Raw genomic sequence first — 15,089 nt, 5'->3', positions numbered from 1 at the left:
CAGGTCTAGAGATGGGAGGTCCTGGATTCAAATCTGGCCCCAGATACTTCCTAACTGTGTAACTCTGGGCAAGTCACTTAACCCTGTTTGCCTCCATTTCCTCATCTGTAAAATGAGCTAGAGAAGGAAATGACGAACCACTGCAGTATCTTTGCCAAGAAATCCTCAAATGAGGTCACAAAGAGTTGGGCACAACTGAATAATAACAAATTAGACTATAAGCTCCTTGAGGGAAGGATCTGTTTTTCTTTTTTTTATTTGTACTCCCACTCAGAGGGACTCAGTGCCTGACACATAATAGCTGTTTAGCAAATGTTTACTAAATTGAGTTGAATTGGATATTGGATATGGATGTCACATTTAGACTATCCATACCTATTTTGAAGTTTATAGAAGACCTAAACACCATATAATTCTAATCTGGTGCTCTGTCCTCTGCTCTGCCATTCTGTCACCATCACTACTGAAACAGAAGGAAGCTGCCTAGGCCATTTTGCATTTTTCTTTGTTTCATGGATTGCCAAAGCCAAAGAATTCATCCATCAATCAAAGTGTTTAATATGTATCAATCATTGTGCTAGGTGTTGGGCTTACCAAAAAAAGGCTAATATAGATCCTGACCTCAAAGAGTTTATAATCTAACATATCAAGAAATATTCAGCATACTGCAAATATAGCTTTGTACTTAGCTACAATAGTTCTCAGTTCCAAGTTCAAAATCCTCATCACTGTGTAGATGCCTTGGACTTAACCAGTGAAAGGGAAAGGATTTCTTCTATTTTTCTTCCTCTTTTACCCAAACTCTGAGAAATCGGCCTTGGGATTATTGGTTTTTCTTCTGTTCTATTTGTTCTTTTCAATTTCAGCTTCTAACAAGGATCCACATGGGACTCAGAAGTTCCAGCCATGATAACCTTGGAGACAGGATTCCCAGCAAGATGGTATACTAATCCATTTGGCCCCACATGGGGTCCTTGAGAAGCCAGGATGCCTGGGACTTAAGACTGAGGGTAATGTTGGACTTGAAACTGGGGCTGCACTCTATTGGGACTGAGTTAAACTATGACCCAAATCCTCTTCCCTTCCCAGAGAAAGAGGTAGTATAAGAGGGTGGGGATTATGCCTTCTGTGAGCTGGAGGAATAAGTTTCTATGGTTGTGATTATACCTTCTGAAAGAAATAAATCTGTGTAAAAAAATTTCTAGTAACTAAGTGAAATTGAAGTTCAGGAAACCCCACTTATACTTGGGGAATGCCATTGGCAGTGAGTTTAGATACTCCCAAATCCTATAAATTTACTGGAAAATGCTAAGGGATAGGAGAGAAGAAATAAATAAAATTAGCCTCAATTATAAATAAAATAAATAAAAGTAGCCTGTGCTATATATATGTTTTACTGCAACACCTTCAAGGACATAGAGTTATGTCCATGGTGGGCTTTATGGAGGACAGAATTTATACACTCCAGTAATACATAATGCCCAAACTTCCCTCTCAATGTCTCATTTCCTGCTCCTCTTAAAAAAATAACAACAATCCATGCCTAATTATGCTTAGCCTTATTTTGCTGGAAAATATTTGTATCCTTAAGGGGATATAGAGCAATTGCTTAATTTCATGTGTTGTCAAAAGGACTCATACCATTGTTATGACCAATACAGCAGCTCAAGGTGGTTTATGTTTGCCTTTCTGGTTCAGTTGTCCAAGGAATTTTGGACTTACAGAACTAATGTTGTAGGGTTGACTTAACATTGACTTGACCAAAGGCAAAGTTCAGGTCATCCAAACCTAGTTTCCATTTCTTTTCTTAAGATCCTCTAGATCAGTGATTCTTAACCTATTAAATCTTGAAAATTTCATGGATTTCTGAGCAAATCTATACCTCTTTAGAATCCCTGATGAATGGATTAACAGTGAGTGGTAATAGCTTTTTCTAAAAATATGCTGATTCTTAAAGGCAATCTCTTATAGGATCTGTGTCATAAACTGTGTCCTTTGGCCCTGGTACTCAAGGGCTCCTCTGGTTCTTGGCTGTACCCCTTACCCTCAACAATCCTGCCCTCCCCTGCCACCTATAAGGAGCAAAAGATGAAATGACTGAGGAAATAAAGATTTGATCTTCTGAGCATATTGATTTATTAAGCAATGCATGCCAATTGTCTTACAAATTGGGACTCAGCCTCTTCCTCAGTTTAGACAGATTTTTTAAACCTTAAAAACAATTAATCAACTAAGATAAATTAATTAAAAGGAAACAATACAACATTAGATAATCTGATTTCTTTTTTTTAAACATTTATTAATATTTATTTTTCTGAAAAGTTAACATGGTTACATAATTCATGCTCTTACTTTCCCCTTCACCCCCCCCCCCGACTTCCCCCTTACCCCATGGCAGATGTGTATTTCCACTGGTTTTAACATGTGTCATTGATCAAGACCTATTTCCAAATTGTTGATAGTTTCATTGGTGTGGTATTTTCAAGTCTACATCCCCAATCATGTTCGCCTCAACCCATGTATTCAAGCAGTTGTTGTTCTTCTGTTTCCACTCCTGTAGTACTTCCTCTAAACATGGGTAGCGTTCTTTTCCATAAATCCCTCAGAATTGTCCTGGGTCATTGCATTTCGGCTAGTACAGAAGTCCATTACATTCTATTATACCACAGTGTATTGGTCTCTGTGTACAATGTTCTTCTGCCTCTGCTCCTTTAACTCTGCATCAATTCCTGGAGGTCTTTCCAGTTCACATGGAATTCCTCCAGTTTATTATTCCTTTGAGCATAATAGTATTCCATCACCAGCATATACCATGATTTGTTCAACCATTCCCCAATTGAAGGGCATATCCTCATTTTCCAGTTTTTTGCTACCACAAAAAGCGCAGCTATAAATATTTTCATACAAGTCTGTTTATCAATTATCTCTTTGGGGCACAAACCCAACAATGGTATGGCTGGATCAAAGGGCAGGCATTCTTTTATAACTCTTTGAGCATAGTTCCAAATTGCCAGCCAGAATGGTTGGATCAGTTCACAACTCCACCAACAATGCATTAATGTCCCAGTTTTGCCACATCCCCTCCAACATTCATTACTCTTCCCTTCTTTCATTTTAGCCAATCTGCTAGGTGTGAAGTGATGCCTCAGAGTTGTTTTGATTTGCATTTCTCTAATTATTAGAGATTTAGAACACTTTCTCATGTGCTTATTGATACTTTTGATTTCTTTATCTGAAAATTGCCTATTCATGTTTCTTGCCCATTTATCAGTTGGGGAATGGCTTGATTTTTTATACAATTGGTTTAACTCCTTGTATATTTGAGTAATTAGACCCCTGTCAGAGTTTTCTGTTATAAAGAGTTTTTCCCAGTTTGTTGTTTTCCTTCTGATTTTGGCTACATTATTTTTGTTTATACAAAAGCTTTTTAGTTTGATATAATCAAAATCATTTATTTTACATTTTGTAATTTTCTCTAACTCTTGCTTGGTTTTAAAATCTTTCCTTTCCCAGAGATCTGACAAGTAAACTACTCTATGTTCACTTAACTTATTTATAGTTTCTCTCTTTATATTCAAGTCATTCACCCATTCTGAATTTATCTTGGTGTAGGGTGTGAGATGTTGATCTAAACCTATTCTCTCCCATATTATTTCCCAAATTTCCCGGCAGTTTTTGTCAAATAGTGGATTTTTGTCCCAAAAGTTGGGCTCTTTGGGTTTATCATACACTGTCTTGCTGATGTCACTTACCCCAAATCTATTCCACTGATCCTCCCTTCTATCTCTTAGCTAGTACCATACTGTTGTGATGACCATTGCTTTATAGTACAATTTAATATCTGGTACTGCTAGGCCCCCTTCCTTCACATTTTTTTCATTATTTCCCTTGATATTTTGATCTTTTGTTATTACAAATGAAATTTGTTATAGTTTTTCCTAATTCAGTAAAGAAGTTTTTTGGTAGTTTGATAGGTATGGCGCTAAATAGATAAATTAATTTGGGTAGAATGGTCATTTTTATTATGTTAGCTCATCCTACCCACGAACAATTAATGGCTTTCCAATTGTTGAGATCCAGTTTTATTTGTTTGTAAGTGTTTTGTAGTTGTTTTTGTATAGTAGCTGTGTTTGTTTTGGTAGATAGATTCCCAAGTATTTTATATTGTCTAGGGTGATTTTAAATGGTGTTTCTCTTTCTACCTCTTGCTGCTTTGATGTGTTGGAAATATATAGAAATGCTGATGATTTATGTGCATTTATTTTGTATCCTGCAACTTTGCTAAAGTTGTTGATTATTTCTACAAGCCTCTTAGTTGATTCTCTAGGATTTTTTAAGTAGACCATCATATCATCTGCAAAGAGTGATAGCTTAGTCTCCTCATTGCCTATTTTGATACCTTCAATTTCTTTTTCTTCTCTAATTGCTACTTCTAATGTTTCTAGTACAATGTTAAATAATAGAGGAGATAATGGGCATCCTTGTTTCATTCCTGATCTTATTGGAAAGGCTTCTAATTTATCCCCATTGCATATGATGCTTGTTGATGGTTTTAGGTATATACTGTTTATTATTTTTAGGAAAGGTCCTTCTATTCCTATACTTTTCAGTGTTTTCAATAGGAATGGATGCTGTATTTTGTCAAAGGCTTTTTCAGCATCTATTGAGATAATCATGTGATTTTTGTTTGTTAGACTGTTGATATGGTCAATTATGTGGATGGTTTTCCTAATGTTGAACCAACCTTGCATTCCTGGTATAAATCCCACCTGATCATGGTGGATGATCCTCTTGATCACTTGCTGGAGTCTCTTTGCTAATATTCTATTTAAGATTTTTGCATCTATGTTCATTAGGGAGATTGGTCTGTAGTTTTCTTTCTCTGTTTTTTATCTACTTCGCTTTGGGATCAGTACCATATTTGTGTCATAAAAGGAATTTGGTAGGACTCCTTCTTTGCTTATCATATCAAATAATTTGTATAGTATTGGGATTAGTTGCTCTTTGAATGTCTGATAGAATTCACTTGTGAATCCATCAAGTCCTGGTGATTTTTTCTTAGGGAGTTCTTTGATGGCTTGTTCAATTTCTCTTTCTGATATGGGATTATTTAGGTATTCTATTTCTTCTGCTGTTAATCTAGGCAATTTATATTTTTGTAAATTTTCATACATATCTCCTAAATTGTTATATTTGTTGCCATTAATTGGGCGAAATAGTTTTTAATGATTGCCTTAATTTCCCCTTCATTAGAGGTGAGGTCTCCCTTTTCATCTTTGATACTGTCAATTTGGTTTTCTTCTTTCTTTTTTTTTATTAGATTGACCAATACTTTGTCTATTTTATCTGTTTTTTCAAAGTACCAGCTTCTAGTCTTATTTATTAATTCAATAGGTCTTTTACTTTTGATTTTATTGATTTCTCCCTTGATTTTTAGTATTTCTAATTTATTTTTCATCTGGGGATTTTTAATTTGGTCGCTTTCTAATTTTTTAAGTTGCATGCCCAATTCATTAATCTCTGCCCTCCTTAATTTGTTAATATATGCACTCAAAGATATAAATTTCCCCCTGAGTACTGCCTTGGCTACATCCCACAGAGTTTGGTAGGATGTCTCATCATTGTCATTTTCTTCAATGAAATTGTTGATTGTTTCTAGAATTTCTTCTTTGACAAATTGGTTTTGGAGAATCATATTATTTAATTTCCAATTAGTTTTTGATTTGCCTGTCCAGGTGCCCTTACTAATTGTTATTTTTATTGCATTATGATCTGAGAAGGTTACATTTATTATTTCTGCTCTTTTGCATTTGTTTACAATGATTCTATGCCCTATTACATGGTCAATCTTTGTGAATGTACCATGTGCAGCTGAAAAGAAGGTGTATTCCTTTTTGTCCCTATTTATTTTTCTCCACATATCAATTAAATCTAATTTTTCTAGGACTTCATTCACCTCTCTTACCTCTTTCTTATTTAATTTTTGGTTTGATTTATCTAGATCTGAAAGAGTAATATTTAGATCTCCCACTATTATGGTTTTACTATCTATTTCCTTCTTGAGCTCTTCCAGTTTTTCCTTTATGAATCTGGATGCTATGCCATTTGGTGCATATATATTGAGCAGTGTTATTTCCTCATTGTTTATACTGCCTTTAATCAGGATGTAATGACCTTCCCTGTCTTTTTTAATCATATCTATTTTTACTTTGGCTTTGTCAGAAATCACAATAGCTACTCCTGCCTTCTTTTTCTCATTTGACGCCCAAAAGATTTTGTTCAAGCCCTGAACCTTAAACTTGTGTATGTCCCCCTGCCTCATATGTGTTTCTTGTAGACAACATATGGTGGGATTTTGGTTTCTAATCCACTCTGCTATTTGCTTCCGTTTTATGTGAGAGTTCATCCCATTCACATTCAGCGTTATAATTATCAGCTGTGCATTCACTGACATTTTTGTATTCTCCCCTATTCCTACCCCTTCTTCTTAACCTATTTCCTTTTAAACCAGTGGTTTGCTATTAAGGTGGTATCCCTTATCCCCTCCCTTGATTAACTTCCCTTTCTACCCCCTCCCTTGTTATTCCCCTCTTTTTGTTTTGAAGGCCTAATAAATTCCCTCCCCCTTCTTCTCCCCTCCCTTTTTTGACCTCCCCTCTCCCCTGCTCCCCTTGGTTTATCCCTTCTGACTTTCTCAGTAGGGTTAGATAGAGTTTTATATCCCAATGGATAGTATAGCTACTCTTCCTCTCCAAGTTGATTACGCTGAGAGTAAGGTTTGATTATTACCTCTTAATGCTCTCTTCCTCTCCTTCTTATAATAGTATTTGTCCCCTCCCCATCCCATGCCCTCTTTTTGTGTAATAGATTATCCTATTTTTCTTATTCTCTCAAGTTTCTCCTGGTGTCCCCCTCCATTCACCCTCCTCTTTCCCACCCCCCCATATCATCTTAGACCATTCAGCACTCCACCCTCTCCCCATTAATCATTCTTCCTACCACTATAATAGTGAATACTTAAAAGTGAATAGAGTTCACTACAGAGAATTATACATAGCATTTCTCCACATAGGAATACAGATAATTAGATCTTACTGAGGCCCTTAAAAATGCAAATTTGGGCAGCTGGGTAGCTCAGTGGATTGAGAGCCAGGCCTAGAGACGGAAGGTTCTATGTTCAAATCCGGCCTCAGACACTTCCCAGCTGTGTGACCCTGGGCAAGTCACTTGACCCCCATTGCCCACCCTTACCAATCTTTCACCTATGAACCAATAGACAGAAGTTAAGGGTAAAAAAATGCAAATTTAAAAAATTATGAGTTTTCTTTCTTTCCCCTCTGTTTCTTATTTACCTTTTCATGTTTCTCTTGATTTTTATGGTTGGATATCAAACTTTCCATTTAGCCCTGGTCTTTTCTGTGCAAATACTTGGAAATCTTCAATTTTGTTGAATGCCCATATTTTCCCCTGGAAGTATATAGTCAATTTTGATGGGTAGTTGATCCGTGGTTGCAGGCCCAGCTCTCTTGCCTTTCTGAATATCATATTCCAAGCTTTGCGGTCTTTTAGCGTGGAGGCTGCCAGATCCTGTGTGATCCTGATTGGTGCTCCTTGATATTTGAATTGTCTCTGGCTTCTTGTAAGATTTTTTCTTTTACTTGGAAGCTCTTGAATTTGGCAATTATATTCCTGGGCGTTTTCTTATCTGGATCGAATGTCGAGGGTGATCTATGGATCCTTTCAATGTCTATATTGCCCAACTTGTTGTAGAACTTCAGGGCAATTTTACTGAATAATTTCTTTTAATATGGAGACCAAATTTCTATTAATTTCACCCTTTTCAGGGAGACCAATGATTCTCAAATTGTCTCTTCTAGACCGGTTTTCTTGGTCTGTCACTTTCTCATTGAGATATTTCATGTTTCCTTCTATTTTTTCAGTCTTTTGGCTTTGTTTTATTTGTTCTTGTTGTCTTGAGTGATCATTAGCTTCTAATTGTTCAATTCTAGCCTTTAAGGACTGGTTTTCGGCTATAATCTTTTGGTTTTCGGCTATAATCTTTTGGTTTTCCTTTTTCAGTCTGGTCATTTCTGGTCTTCAGTTGACTTGCTTCACTTTCCAATTGCGAAATTCTGCCTTTTAAACTGTTATTTTCTTGACTGATTTCCTTTTGAGCTACTTCCCATTTCTCTGACCAAATCTTTTCCAACTTTCTCGTCATCTCAGTTTTGAACATTTCAAGAGCTTGTGACCAGTTTTGAGTATCTTGGGATGGTTCGGATGTGATTGCTTGTTTTTTCTCCTCTTCTGATTGCTTGGTAGTCTGGATTTTCTCTGTGTAAAAGTTGTTGAGTGTTAAAGATTTCTTTTTCTTATTGTTAATCTTTTTCTCTCTCTTCTGGACTTCCTGGTTCTGGGTAGCCATCATTAGCCCAGCAGCTTCTCAGCTTTATCCTTGCGCTCAGGGTTTGTCTGTGGTCTTTTGGCTCCTGAGGTCTGAGGTCTGGTTTTTAACAAGGTCAAGCTCCCTGGTGGACCCTCTTGCTTGATCCTCTGCAGGAGGCTCCTTTACAAGTCTCAAGGCGCTGCTTCCACAGTCGTATACCCGTCTGCACTGGTTCCCCACTCAGGGTTTCAGAGCCTTTGCTCCCGCCTGTGTCCGCCTCCACCCACATCTCCACCCGCGCCTGCCCTCTGAGTCTGCGCTCAGAGTCCGTGTGCGTTCCTCAGCTTTTTGGGGTCCCAAATCTTGACGCTCTCAGGAACAGGCCCTGGAGCTGCCAGTGACTCAATGGGTGGCCCAAACTTGCTCTATTTCTTTTGACCTTGCTTCAGCACTGCAGGTGGTGTGTGTGGGGGGGGGAGGTGGTTGCTCAGCCCACGATTTAGTGAGAGCTGTTTCACCCCTTTATAGCATGGAAATGTCCTGATTCCACGTACCTTCCACGCTGCACCCTGTTGTGGGGTCCCTCCATTCGGCTGGGTTTGTTTTTATGCCCCCTGGAGAAGTGAGTGTGGAATTTCCATCCTCCTGACAACCTGCCCTGCTGGATTGTCAGAGCTTGTGAGTAGCCAGGCTAAACCTCACAGCCTCGATGGCTTCTGGCAATTAGGAAGTCAGAATTTTTCTTTCTTGAAAGCAAGAAAAGAAAAGAATTTCAAGGACACTTTTTAGCCTTTAAACTTAAGGTAGAAATCAAAATACTTCTAATAACACATTTTGATGTTAGTAAGATATTTATTGAAGAGAATGGAAAACAATCTCTGACTCTTTGGTTCTTCTCAGTTATGTTTACTATTATTAAGTCTTTAAGAGCTCTAGCAACAAAGACCTATATGGGGCTTAAGCTTAGCAGAGTTATTCTGGAAGCCTAAAGCTAGAAAGTCTTTTTAAATTTGTATCTTTATAATATAATCTGTTATATTATTTAATTATTAACTAATTAAAATATATAATTTATTAAAATTGCAAAGCACAGAATAAATAGATTAGCATAATATTTAAATGGCAATATAGTACATGATTTAAAAAATGCACACACATTTACTTACCTATCTTTCTCAGTGATTTCACCTCTAAAATTATACTCACAAAGGTTGTCAGTGATTGAATCTTCAGATCCAGTTGTCTTTCATTAGGCTATAACCACCTTGATCTCTCTGAACTATTTGACACTATTGATCCCTCAACTATTTCATGATCAAACTTCACCTGAAATGAATCCCTGTCTCCCTCCTCCCCCTCATTCTGCTTTTGCTTCCCTTTGAATACTCTTCTGGTTTTATCTCTAATTCTGTTAGTATTGCTTTTATGTCTTCTTTGCTTCCCACACTTAATGTGGTCATATCCAATGTTTCAATTCTCACCCTTACAATTGCCTCAAACATAACATCCATTTCTGTGACTTCAATCATCAGCTGTTGTGCAAAGGACTCTCAAAGTTGCATCTTTAGCCTTGAACTCTCTTCTGAACTGCAGCTCTACATCTTTAACTGCTTAATGGACATTTCCATATAAATGGATCATCAGCATATCAAATTTAACATGTTTGAAATCAAACTTAAACTGGCACCCTTATGCATTTCCTACTTCTCTCAATGCTATAACTTTCTTCCAGGTAATAAGACTCAGGGTATCTATCTGTTAATTCTTTTTTTTCCTCATCCCCTCTATCTAATCAGTCACAACCAGTGAATCTTCCTTTATAATGCTTATATAGACACTATCACTCTTTCCTTTTCCAGTGCCATCATCATGATCCAATTTCTTATTATCTAATACCTAGATAATTGCAACTATCTACTAACCCATCCCCTACACACCATTGCCAAATGAATCATCCTAAAACATTCATAAAATAATGCTTTCCCATGGCCTATAAAAGAAATTCTGAACTCCTTTGCCTGGTATTCAGATTTCTACCTCTAAAATATGTTCCCAAACTGATTTTTCAACTTTATCTCCCTTTATCTTAAGACCGTGATTTTCAGGTTGAGTTGAGCCTTGCTATTCCAATAGTGGAAAACCACTAGTGACTTTTTAGTAGAATAGTGATTTGATCAGAGTTGTGCATTAAGAAGGTACAAAGTAGTAGGTCAGACATAGAGTGGAATCAGACCCACTCTGAAGGGGCACCAATTTGAATTTGTCCTGTTTCTTTGAGTTTCAAAGGATTTTTCTTTAAAAGAATAGCATTGAGGGGTGGGCAGCTGGATGACTCAATGGATTGAAAGCCAGCCTAGGGAGGGGTGGTCCTGGGTTCAAATCTGGCCTCAGAAACTTCTTAGCTCCTGGGCAAGTTACTTAACTCCCATTGCCTAGCTCTTACTGCTCTTTTGCCTCAGAACCAATACACAACATTGATTCTACAATGGGAGGTAAGAGTTTAAAAAAAAGAATAGCATTGATTAATTAATTAATAAAAAAAGAATAGATTGATTATTTTAATTCTACCATTTAGCAGGAAATGCTCTTTAAATGAGTGATGCTATAATAAGTCAGCATCTTTGCTAGAAGGGAATCATTCAATTAGAGATATAGAGTTGAAAGGGACCTCAGAGTTCATCTAGTACAACTGAGATCCAAAGAAGTTAAGAAACTTGCCAAAAGTCACATAAGTAGTGTCAGAGGCAGGATTTGATCCTGCCTTCAGAGTCAGTGTACTTCTCACATTACCTGCACACAGTATTCTTAGGGATTGATATGAGGGATGCTGCAAATCTTTACATCTGCATGTTGGGTCATTCATTTGTGGGTTAGCGGAATGGATAGAAGCTAATGTTGGCTTCACAGATTCCCCCCTTTGTAAAAGTTAAGTACTATATCTGATATGTGATTGTCGGTTTTCCCTAATTCCCAGAGGGTCTAGAGCTATACTGTGGGGAAGCAAGGTGTTATCTCTCACTTATACACCTATGCTTTGGGTTCTCTGTGTTCTGTAATGGGTTGAGGTGTCAAAACAAGGGGGTAGGGAATTGAGAAGAGAATCTCACTAGAGGACTAGCTTTGGACAAATTTTTATAGAGGTAGGAACTTTGAAACTTATGGCCTTGATCAAACACTTGGAAACTCTCCTCTGTACAAGGAGAGTGAGCTTATATAAAGAACAAAGGCTCCAAAGTTTGTTCATGGCCTGATTTTCTGATTTACTCTTAATTTTCCAGAGTAGTTCTCATTCTCTAATGATACTAGAGATATAGTGAACAAGTTAGCATTCATCCAATAAATATTTCATATTTCAAGGTATTCTGCATCAGTGAAAGAAACCAGAAGGCCATTGACCTAGGATAACCCCTAACAGAATAGGCAGAGCTGTGAGACACTAGGTAAGAAATGGTTGAGGGACTGAAAGTTCCAGCACCCTGGAAAGCTCCATAGAATTTAGCTTTCACTGAATCTACGATATGACTGAGGACTTTCATCCCCCTCAACCTATGTATTATAATCTTTAAATCTTAGCTTACAATTCACTTCCAAGAATCTTTTCACCTACTAATTTAACTCTATACTAAACTTTCTCTTATTTTATGTTAACTTGGACTTAATATTGTAAGAGGGAAAACTTAGATATTATATATATATATATATATATTTTAAGGTGTGGTCGCCAGGAATCAATAATTCAGATTGGTTCCATAATTAAAATAGACCCAAGTCAGGATGGGTTTTATGGTAGTTTATTTACAATTTGCGAAGGTAGAAGGTAGGGAAATAGAGAGAGGGAGAGGCTGGCCTGGACTGGCAGAGGTCTGGACCAAGAGAGGGTTAAAAGGCTAATTAAACTAGGCTATTAGTCACAAGGCCTTAGCAATCAGCGAGGCAAAGAAGCCTTATTGAGGTAAAGACTCTAGAAACGCCAAGGTAGGTGAAAGGGAGTCAGCCTAACTTACCCACACAACAATTCAGAGGGGAAGCTGCCTGAGGTCTCAGCAGAGATCCTTCAGCACCAAGTTCAAAGCGTGAACTGCCTCAACAGGAAGTTACCATCATATTTGAAGGTCAGCAGCTTTCGTCACTTCTGGAGGTCCACCTCTAATTCAAGTGGACAAATGGCAGCCTCAAAACTGTTTTGGACTGCCCCAAGGGCAGTCCCTTGTTCTTGATTTGCTACTTATTGTCATGTGTGGGTAACTCATCTCCCCTCCCCACTAAGGGAGGTGGGGATGACATTATCTCTGGTGGCTAGAGTTTTAACTATGAATGGGCTTGAGCTAATTCCATTTGCACAATATATAGAACAAAGTATATCAACAAGTTAAGAAAGTTGGCAGGTATCAGGGATCAAGGATGAAACATATACTTTCATTTCCTATAGTTGTGTGTGTACATATTTATTATATATGTGTGTTTATGAGTTACCATTTATTTTTATATATTAACATAGTAGTATATGTAATATAGCAATAATATATGTATAATTTATTATAAGTATATAATAAATTATAATAAACATGCTTATCTAAGAAAAACAAATTTTCACATTATGTCCAAAAATCTATCTAATTCTCTCCCCCCCCCCTCATTTCCACTCCTACTTGCTCCCTATGAAGATAGATGATATGATATAGGTCTATGCTGGCAAACCTATGGCACACATGCCAGAGAAAGCTGCTCCCTTCCCTTTCTTCACATGCACCTGAGGATATTTCTCACATGACCCACCCCTCTGCCCAATAGCCCAATGGGAGCACTTCCTCCCTCCCCTATCTCTTAGGGAGGCAGCTCACATGCAGCATGAGGGTGCAGTCTGGGTATTTGGTCATTGAAAGATTCACCATCACTGATATAGGTTGTATATATGTTATCTTATGTTGTATCTGTATGTTATACATGTATTATCTGTACATATAGTACATCTTTCTCTATTCATGAAGTTGCTTACACTAGAGAAAAATTCATGAAGGAAATAAAGTGAAGAATGATATGTTTCAATTTGCATTCAGAATCTGTCTGTTACTTCTATGGCAGTGAATAACCTTTCCTCATATACCATAGGGATAAATCCCAATTAGCACTTATACCTAGATACCTATCTCAAATTAGATTGTAAAATCCTTAAGAACTAGGACCTTCTTTTCTTCATACTTCTTCCCATTACCCCCCCCCCACCAGCATCATGATCAATAGATGCTTATTGGATGAAAAAATAAATATTTAGGGAATTACTGATTTCAAGACACACATTTTACAAATGACCTCACCCAAATGGTTCCTCTTTCCCTTCATCTCTCTCTCTCCACAATCTTCAAAATTTCCACTGCCAAGGAGCCATTGTGAGAAAAAAATAACTTTCTATGGGATCAGTGGTAAAAAGGAAGAAATTATGAAAAACAAGAACCATTTAGGGAAGCTGAGTCCTACAAAATTTTCCTTGCTATGGCTGGGCTATTTCCATGGAAATTACTGGGCCTCGAAAACTACTTCATCCCCCACCAACTTACATAATGGTCTGAAACTTTCAGTTCATTTGTTATTATGACTTGAAATTCTACTGATTAGGGATTTGGTTGGGTTGACAGGCACCCACAGGCACACAAATATCTCTGTGTGCAAGGCTGAAGCACTTAGGGTTTCATAGAGGCACTAGGCACTTAGAGACCTGGGCAGAGAAACATAAGAAAGTAGGCAAAGAGTCAATCAAAGGAGACGAGAGAGTTTCAAATGAAAGCTTCGAATATTTAAAAAAAAATTTCCTAGATCAGTACCTAGTAATAAAATTCATTCTCCTCTCCTTTGTATTCCCTACACTTTATATGAGGCTAAGTGCTGGAACTTAGCTTCATTTTTTCAAACCCCTTGCCTTCCCCTTCTTAGAATCAACACTGTGTGTTGGTTCCAAGGCAGAAGAACAATAAGAGCTAGGCAATGAGGATTAAGTGACTTGTCAAAGGTCACATATCTGAGGCTAGCTTTGAACCCAGGATCTTTAGTCTCTAAGCCTGGCTCTCAATCCATTGAGCCACTTAGCTTCCCTCTTAGTTCATTGACCCTCCAAGTTAAAGGTAGTTCGGGAAACAGTTATCTGTTGAAAGCTATTCAGCAGCTCCAGGAATCTGATAAGGGACGGTTTAGGTGAGAAAGAAAGATACTGAAGAACATCTGTCTGTCAGCTCATGGCTGCTCCGTCTGATCCTCAATGAGCTTGAGATTTTTATTATATACAATATTCAAAAAACTCCTTTCACACAAAGCATACAGGAGTTTGTGGCTGCACAGACTCATCATGGTCACAGAATTACCTCACTTGTTGGCATATATTATACAAAAGATTTTCTCATGAAGGGTATGCTGGATGAGAAAAAGTTTCAAGGCTGAGTCTTATACATTATCGGGAGGAATGCACTTGGTTGGATGAGGTCTTGTCTAACTTTGTCTAGTTCTGACCTTGGTTAGTCTGGGAACAGTTTTGAGCCCAAGCAACTTAATTTTCTGCATTCTGTCTTGGAGAGAAACTGTTAACCCCTTAACTTCTGGTTTGCTAAGAACTTAAAGTTTTCCAATAAGACTAAAATGCTTTCCAATAAGAAAAGGTGTGGATCATAAAAGGAATCAAAAGAGGAGTCAAGATTTTTATCTTAAATAACCCATC

Source organism: Gracilinanus agilis, chromosome 3 (assembly GCF_016433145.1).
Source record: "Gracilinanus agilis isolate LMUSP501 chromosome 3, AgileGrace, whole genome shotgun sequence".
Taxonomy (NCBI): Eukaryota; Metazoa; Chordata; class Mammalia; order Didelphimorphia; family Didelphidae; genus Gracilinanus; species Gracilinanus agilis.
This window is presented reverse-complemented; position numbering follows the sequence as displayed.